Here is a 9,494-nt window from a genome sequence, read left to right as displayed (position 1 = left end):
CTGAAATTATTCTCTCCTACATTCCCTGTCCCCACCTCACCATAGACCTTGTTCTTTCCCGCTCTGCTTTCACCATCACCCCTGCTCCCCCTTCCAAACCATTTCCACAGCTGGCACAGAGCAGGTTTTTGGTGATGCCACATCTTATGGTGGTGGAAGAGCAGATCCTCTGGAGGAAGGGTTGGGTCAAGGTAAGCCCTGTGCCCAGCAGCCCCGTTAGCCTCTCATCCATCCTTCCCCTCTCCTCACCAAAGAGCTAAACAAATTTCTAGCCCCCATTCCATCTCTGTCCCTTCCTCCAGAGACCTCTACCCTATGTTTGAAACCAAACGGTGTTTGGTTTTTGTCTTTGTGTACCTTTCTGCTCCTAAACACTCACCATGATCATCTCTTATCACAAAGGAAACACCTTTGTGTTTCCCTACTGGATGTAAAAGAAAACCAGGGAGCAGAGAGAGTAGGGGCTGGTCGGGAGAGCTTAGGGAGGAGCCCATTAACTAGATTTCCCCTTTGTCTTTAGAAATCTTTCCAGAGCCCTGAATGGGTGTGTGCTAGCTTCAGGGGCAGGAAGTGACAGGAAGTGACAGTGATGTTTCACAGCCACAACCCTGTAATGCATTACTTGGCAGGTCTCTGCACTACTGCAAAGAGCCTTCCATCTGATTGCTAACACGCATCCTTTCCCCAGCCCATTTTTTTCTGTATTAGCCATTATTCGTCTGAAAATGCAGATCTGGGGATCCCTGGGTGGCACAGCGGTTTGGCGCCTGCCTTTGGCCCAGGGCGCGATCCTGGAGACCCGGGATCGAATCCCACGTCGGGCTCCCAGAGCATGGAGCCCTCTGCCTGTGTCTCTGCCTCTCTCTCTCTCTCTCTGTGTGACTATCATAAATAAATAAAAATTAAAAAAAAAGAAAATGCAGATCTAATTATGACTCCCTCTCCTGCTTAAGCCGTTTAATGGCTTCCCATTACTTGGAAGATAAAGACTAAAACCTCTAACTTCCCCTCAGGGCCCTATGCAGTCAGCATCTGCCCAGCCTCCCTGCCACACAGATAGTCCCTTAGCCTAGCTGAATAAAGACCTCCACACTGTTTGAGCTTCTCAAGTTCCTCTCTTAACCTCTGTCTGAAACCTGCTCAACTGACCATATCCCTTACTTTCTGCCGCCACCACCACCACTGGCCCCAGCATATACACAAACCCCTTACCCCTGAATGGAGTAACTCCTATTTTTCAGTTCATGTTTTTTTTAATATTTAAATTCAATTAATTAACATATAATGTATTATTGGTTTCAGAGGTAGAGGTCAGTGATGCATCAGTCTTATATAACACCCAGTGCTCATCATATCACGTGCCCTCCTTAATGCCCATCATTTAGTTACCCCCATTTCCCCACCAACCTCCCCTCCAGCAACCCTCAGTTTGTTTCCATGATTAAGAATCTCTTATGGTTTATCTCCTCTCTGATTTCCTCTTGTTTTATTTTCTCCTCTCTTCCCCTATGATCTTCTGCTTTCTTAAATTCCACATACGAGTGAGATTGTATGGTAATTTTCTTTCTGTAACTGATTTATTTCACTGAGCATAATATCCTTTAGTTCCATCCACATCATTGCAAATGGCAAGATTTCAATTTTTGGTGGCTGAGTAGTATTCCATTGTATATACATATACTACATCTTCTTTATCCATTCATCTGTTGATGGACATCTGGGCTCTTTCATAGGAAACAGTAGACAAAACCAAAACACAACTTACAGAATGGGAGGAGATATTTACAAATGACATATCAGATAAAAGGCTAGCATCCAAAACTATAAGGAACTTATCAAACTCAACACCCAAAGAATAAATAATCCCATCAAGAAACAGGCAGAAGACATGAACAGACATTTCTCCAAAGAAGACATACAAATGGCCAACAGACACTAGAAAAAATGTTCCACATCACTTGGCATCAGGGAAATACAAATCAAAACCACAATGAGATCCCACCTCACACTAGTCAGGATGGCTAAAATAATCAAGTCAGGAAATGACAGATGTTGGTGAGGATGCAAAGAAAGGGGATCCATCTTACAGTGTTGGTGGGAATGCAAGATGGTATAGCAGTTCTGGAAAAAAGTGTGGAGGTTCCTCAAAAAGTTGAAAATAGAGCTACGCTATGACCCAGCAATTGCACTCCTGGGTATTTACCCCAGAGTTACAAATGTAATGATCCAAAGGGGCACCTGTACCCCAATGTTTATAGCAGCAGTGTCCACAATAGTCCTATGTTTAAGGAAGCCTTCCCAACTACTCAGAGTATATCAAGTCCCCTCTTGTACACTTAGAACTCTAGAATTCTAGAATAGCATGCTTATTTTTAGAGTACTTACAGTAGATTTAAATATTTGTACAATTGTCTGGTTCATATTTACCCTCCACCTTAGACTGTAAGCTCCATGAAAGCCTCAAATGTGTTTGTTTTGCTTCAGATTTTATCCTGGTTACTTAGCTTAACCCGGCACAAAACATACAAAGTGAGCTTGAAATATCTTGTAGTAAACATAAAAGCACTTCTTAAAGACAACAAAGGACATATTGAAAGAAGATGAGAGCTGGTTTCAAAGAGAGAGATAACAAGAATGAATCATGATTTGTTAACTAAGCAAAGATTCATGAGTCCCTAATGATTCTCAAAAAAGCAGCAGATGGAAAAAAAGCCGGAAGTGGAGTAAAGGGGACAAACGCTCTTTATTTTATAGTGGAATGTCAGCTAAAAAACGTAAAAGGAGGGCAGCCCCGGTGGCGCAGCGGTTTAGCGCCGCCTGCAGCCAAGGGCATGATCCTGGAGACCCGGGATCGAGTCCCGCGTCGGGCTCCCTGCATGGAGCCTGCTTCTCCCTCTGCCTGTGTCTCTGCCTCTCTCTCGCGCTCTGTGTCTCTCATGAGTAAATAAAATAAAACCTTTAAAAAAAAACGTAAAAGGAATGGTAGAATTAGAAAATTGCTATTTATGGGGTGCCCGGAAATCTTACCAGTTGAGTGGCTGCCTTTGGCTCAGGACGTGATCCCGGGGTCCTGGGTTCAGTCCCACATCGGGCTCCCTGCAGGGAACTTGCTTCTCCCTCTGCCTATGTCTCTCTCTCATGAATGAATAAATAAAATCTTTAGGAAAAAAAAAAAAAGAAAATTGCTATTTGCAACAACTGTTATAATAACTGATTACCAGTGGATGTTAAAACCATTGGATATAAGCTTGTTGGGGAACAGGCTATTCATATGGTCTCATCGATTCACCCTACAGATTATTTATTTATTAAGTATGAAGGAAAAGGATACCTTCAAAATGAAGAGTTCAGGTGGGTGCCACCTTAACTAAGTGATTAAACTCTGCAGCAGAGATAATAGGACCAAATGACACGATCTTCCTGATATGATGCAATTGGAAGCATGCAATCTCATCAACATGGTGTTCTTGCTAAATATTTAAGATGAATCTAATCACAAGGAAGCCTCATTGCTTTTGTCGTATTATGCAACACACTCTGGCCTTTGCAAATGTGTCAGTATCTTGTAAAAAGGAGGCAGACTATTCCAGAGCGTGATGAGTAAAAAGACAAGTAAATGCAGTGTGGGATCCTTAAAATAGGTAATTTCATTTTCTTCAAAAAGAAATTTTGAGATAGTTGGAGAGGTAAATGGTATTATGGTTAAGTAGAAAAATGCCCTTGTATTTAGGAGCTGCCTTTTGAACTCTGCGGGTTCAGCAGGGGAGGCTGGGGGTCAACAATTGATGAACATATGTGGAGAGTACGGAGGTGTCATTGGACTAATCTTTGAACTTTTTTCTGTAGGTTTGAAATATTTCCAAATAAAAGTCGAGGAGGTAAGTGTTAGGACAAGATGGCTGTAAGCCTGTTCACTAAGTAGGCTTGCTGGAACTTCTCTATGCCTAAATTGGACAGACTTGCCTTGTCCTACTCACCCCTGGAGAGCCACAGGTTTCTCCTAGCTCCTGTTCCCCGTGCGCCTTGCCACAGGGCCTATTATCATAAAATTCATGGTTCACGGGAGCAGAACAGATTTAATCAACTTTGTTGGCAAGCAGATCCCAAAGAAAACCCAGTAGGGCCTGAGCCAGGCTTGCTGTTTCACTTCCTAAACTCACTGTTCAGAGAAGTTCCATGGCCAGAAATATGCTTCTAGGGCAGTGGTTCTCAAACTAGACTGCACATTAGAATCTCCTGAAAATCCGATGCCCAGGCTGTTCAGTCTCAGGACAATTTAAAAACAACGTATATGAAAAGGAATCCAGACATCAAGAGTTTTTTGCTGTTAGTTTTTTTTTTTTTTTTTAAAGATTTTATTTGTTTATTTGAGAGAGAGCAGGAGCAGGAAGAGAGGCAGAGGGACAAGCAGGCTTCCTGCGGAGCAGGGAGCCTGATGACGGGCTGATCCCAGGATCCTGAGATCACGACCTGAGCTGAAGGCAGACGCTTAACCATTTAACTGTCTGAGCCACCCAGGTGCCCCCAGGCATTAGTGGTTTTTGAAGCTTCCCAAGTGATTCCAATGCAGAGACAAGTTTGAGAACCACTACCCTAAAGAAGTCTATGTGGAAATAGTATTAAGTGAGGATCGGAGTATTCACTGGGGTCCCCAGATTATGATAGGATATAGGCTTAGAAGGCAAAAACTTATTAGCTTCATGAGCTATTTTGTAGACCTCATAGGATTTTTTGCATAGACAATCATGTTATCTAGAAATAAAAACTGTTTTAGTTATTCTTTCTAAACTGGATGCTTTTTATTTCTTTTTCTTGCCTCATTACACTCACTAGTTAGACTCTCCAGTACAATGCTGAATAAAAATCAGACATCCTTCTCTTGTTCCTGATCTTAAGGAGAAAGTGTTCACTCTTTCACTATTAATCATAATGTTAGCTGTAGGATGTTCGTAGATTCTTATTAAGTTGAGAAAACTCCCTTCTGTTCTCTGGTTTGTTGTGATGTGTGTGTGTGTGTGTGTGTGTGTGTGTGTGTGTGCGCATGTGTGTGTTTAAAATCAGGAATGGATGTTGGATGTGGTCAAATGCTTTTTTCTTTTCCCTTATTTAAAAAAAGAACTTTTAAAAATAGAAATTTCCAACATAACAAAAGTACATAGAATAGTAATAGGAGCCTTCATGTCCCCATCATCAAGCTAGGTAGAAATGCAAATTCTCAGGCCCCCCAAAAGTCTTACAGAATAGAAACTCTGGGAGGAGGGTCCAGTAATCTGTGGATTAACAGGTCCTCTGAGTGGCTCTGATGCATGCCAAAGTTCTACAACCACTGCCCTAGAAGACCAAGGAGGCTTTGAAAAGATAACTATAATACAAATATCATGTCTAAAACTTTAAACTGCAATTCCTGATTATCTGTAAATATCTGTTCAGTGTTCCAACTCCCAATTATCTCATAATTGTTTTTCAAATGCTTTCATTTTTATTATTTTTACAGTTGGCTGAATTATAGTTCAAATAATGTCCATGCAGTGTGATTAGTTCATGTGTCCCTTAAATCTCTTATGGGTTCTTCCTCCATCCTCTACTCTCCCCCTTCCCTGCAGTTGCAAACACCTGCTCATTATAGACTCTCCCGAATTCCAGATTTTGCTGGTTGCATCCCCCCATAGTCTCCCATCCTCTGCATTTCCTGAAAATTGGTAGCTGGGTCATAATAATAAGGTGTGGTCAGGTTTAGGTTCTATTTGGGGGACAGGAGGCAAGAATACTTGGTCAATGGAATTGCTGTCCTTGTCTCTTTAAAAAACTCCTGGCCGAGACTTGGTTCTAGGTCTGTGCATTGCAGATCTGTAGTTACTGTAGGTTCTGCTCAAGCCTGTTTCATTGTACCTCCTCTGCTCTCATCTCCTTGGGTTCTTTACTTTTCTTGACCCAGTTTGGAGACCTGATTTGACACTGCTTATGGCCTTTATTGAACATTCCTTTAGGATGCTACTTCTGATAGCTTCTTCAGCTTTGAGCATAGAACCCACAGGAGGCACTCCCTGCTGTAATGCTGCCCAGGCCCTCAGGACACTTCTTGGAGGGCCTGCAGAACCCTACCTGTGGTTGTCAGCTGGCGTGTGGGAGAGGATCAGATGATAGCATTTCTGTGGTTGATCCTCTTGTCCCTTTTCCCCAGAGCAGCTACTTACATGAGCCTGGAGTCAGGAGTGGTATCTGTGTTTTCATAAGTTTTGAAGGTTCCAAAGTGTGGACACGCTTGGAGGAGCCACTTCAGAGTGAAATCTACACCACGGACACTCACTCTCCTGTTCCCTCCTTGGAGCTGGAATCAAAACATTGTCCTATTGTTGATTCCAGGTGCAGCCCAGCCAGAGATTTTTTCAGAAGAGAGCTAGATAAGAAAATGTGGTCAAACAGGTTTGAATGTCTAGAAATTCTCTCTTTAAATGAAAGGAGAAAGTCACAAATGGTATATCCAGTGAAGCTGGAAACTGAGTGCTGCGGGGTTTTTTTGTTTTTGTTTTTTTAAGATTTTATTTATTATTATTATTATTTTTTTTTTTTTTTGAGGGAGAGTACACAAGTGACGGGTGGGCAGCAGGGAGAGGGAGAAGTAGGCTCTCAGCTCAGCAGGGAACCCAACGTAGGACTCTATCCCAGGACCCTGAGCCGAAGGCAGACACTTAGCCAAGTGGCCCACCCAGGTGCCCCTGAATGCTGTGTTTTATCCACTAAATGAAATCCTTTGATCCCTTCCCTCTCCACTTTCACAGCTGGTGCTTGGGTTACCTTGTACATGGACTAAATTCCTAGTATGTGACTTGGCTCATGTTCCCTCTTTGGTGTGGGGTAAACTCCTTGTTACTTTTTTTTTCTTATATAGCCAAAGACTCATGACAGTTATTCTTGGGGTGCGGAGACCAGAGCAGGTGTAAGAATGTCTGCTCAGGAGCTGTCCCTGTTTGGTTTCTTGATTGGAGTGCTGGTTGCAAGGGTTCCCTTTGTGAAAATTCCTCAAACCCTCTCCAGATCATGGGTGCGCTTTTGTCTATATAGGTTACAACCAATGAAAAGTTAAGAGAGAGAAGGAAGGAAGGAAGGAAGGAAGGAAGGAAGGAAGGAAGGAAGGAAGAAAGGAAGGAAGGAAGGAAGGAAGGGGAAAGGCATCTGTGTTGGGAATGAACAAGAGAAAAATATGAAATAGAAAATAATCATTGTTGGCAGGGGCAAATGCTTAAAATGGTTTTTAAAAATATATATCCCAGCTAGTTTCAGTTTCTTAACTCTGAAAGAGAAGAAGAGCGGCAGTGTTGTAGGCAGACACAATAACCATTGTTGCCTTTGTAAGCCCTTCCAGATAGCTCAGCGGGCATGGACAGCCGGCCCCAACCCCAACTCACAGGCCTCCCTTGTTCCTCAGCAGCTCCCGCCACGCCCTCCCGCTTCACCCCTGCTCTGGCTGAGCAGGGCTCCCCTGGCCCGCTCCTCACTCTCTGGGCTCCTGTGTTTGTCTGTGGTTCAAGGGCCTTGGCTTTCAGGACCCTCTGCTGCTGCTGTAGGAAATACCCCATTAAAGATCTTACCTTGGGGGGGGCAAGCCCTGCCCCTGCTTACAGGTGTGTGGCAGTGAGACCCGGCAGTAGTGTTTCCTGAAAGTTCGGCACATTTTCCCCCTTCCTCTACTTTTTTTTTTTTTTTAAACTGAGTTCTTTTTGGCTGTATTAACTAAATTTGCTATTTCACAGGCTATTTGCGATGAATCTTTTAAAAATGCAGATGATGTCATCCTGGTTTGAAGATTTTTCTCCTTCCTTCCTTCCTTCCTTCCTTCCTTCCTTCCTTCCTTCCTTCCTTCCTTCCTTCCTTTTTCTTTCTTTCTTCTTTCTTTCTTTCTTTCTTTCTTTCTTTCTTTCTTTCTTTCTTTCTTCTTTCTTTCTTTCTTCTTCTTCTTCTTCTTCTTCTTCTTCTTCTTCTTCTTCTTTCTTCTTCTTCTTTCTTCAAGATTCTATTTGTTTATTCATAAGAGACACACGAAGAGAGGCAGAGACACAGGCAGAGGGAGAAGCAGGTTCCCTGCGGGGAGCCCGATGCAGGACTCAATTCCAGGACCCTGGGATCAAGACCTGAGCCAAAGGCAGACACTCAACTACTGAGCCTACAGGTGCCCCTGTAGATTTTTCTTAAAAGTGAGCTTAGGTTCTATGGGTCAAGACAGTTTATCTGCTGATACTGGAGTTTATTATTCGGCTATTTGGGAGTTACCCAAAAGTTCAGTAACATGCATTGATCTGTAATTCTGCTGAGGCTAATGTTGGACTCTGGTGCCTTTGGCAGTAAAATGGAAGAGAAGGTCTCTGAAGGATGTCCAGAGCTTAAGCCTTACAGAGAGGGAACCAAGAATGGGGCCAGCTCCTAATCAAGGTGTCACCAGCTCAGGGCAGGCTGGGGACATATGGTAAGTGAAGTGGCAGGAGTGGGTAGGGAAGCCTAGATTCAGGGATGAAGCAGCGGGATTGAGGGCCAGAGAGACAGGTCAGTCAGAGTTGTAAGTTCAAAGGGCTGATATGGGATAGTGGAGAAGCCACCATCTGTTTGCTCTCGATTTTTTTATTCCTCACAGTCCTCACATACCTCTAGGGCTCCAGCTCACCCACTTCTGTCTCCCCTGCCCTTTTGATCTAATATTTTCAACCACAAGTCATCTCTATTTGGATGTTTCACTGCCAGTCAAATGCTGCACCTCCAAACCCCAACTTCTCTTGCAAAGCCTTTGGTGTCTAGGAGGAACAGGTCCGATGACTCAGGTGAATCCTCAAATGCTAGTAAATATTTTCCCCGTAACGTGCATAAACATGAAGAGTAGAGAATGTCAAGGGCGTATTGGGGGTGGGGAGAATCCTGGTGGTTGCCGGGGCTCACCTCCAAGCAGAATGACACACTCTTGCATATCAGCCTCGAGGGTGGGAGTTTTAAGGTTTTGTCTCATCAAAATTAGAAATCTGGGCAAGTCATGGATTCTGGAGTCACTGGTAAGGAGTCAAACCATAAAAACAACCCTATGGAATATAGATACCTGTAGGTACCTCTGTGGATAGAATCCATACAACTGAATTTTATTTTATTTTTTAGATTTTATTCATTTATTTGTCAGAGAGAGCACAAGCAGGGGGAGTGGCAGGCAGAGGGAGAGGGAGAAGCAGGCTCCCTGCTGAGCATGGAGCCTGACTCAGGGGGCTCAATCCCAGGAACCCAGGATCAAGACCTGAGCCCAAGGCAGATGCCCAACTGACTGAGCCACCGAGGCATCCCCATAAAACTGAATTTTAAGCAAGCTACTGTGGTGATTCTTATGAAGAGTCAAATCTCTTCTCTTTGTTCCTTCTTGCTTACCCAGATAAATCCTGTTTCACTGGTGGCTGATGGTCCAGTCTTTCTGCCAGTCTTCTAGGTGACATTTAGAGGCACATTTGGCTTTTTCCTCTCTCTGA

The sequence above is a fragment of the Canis lupus genome, chromosome 5, assembly GCF_048164855.1.
Source record: "Canis lupus baileyi chromosome 5, mCanLup2.hap1, whole genome shotgun sequence".
Taxonomy (NCBI): domain Eukaryota; kingdom Metazoa; phylum Chordata; class Mammalia; order Carnivora; family Canidae; genus Canis; species Canis lupus.
Note: the sequence above shows the minus strand (reverse complement) of the source record.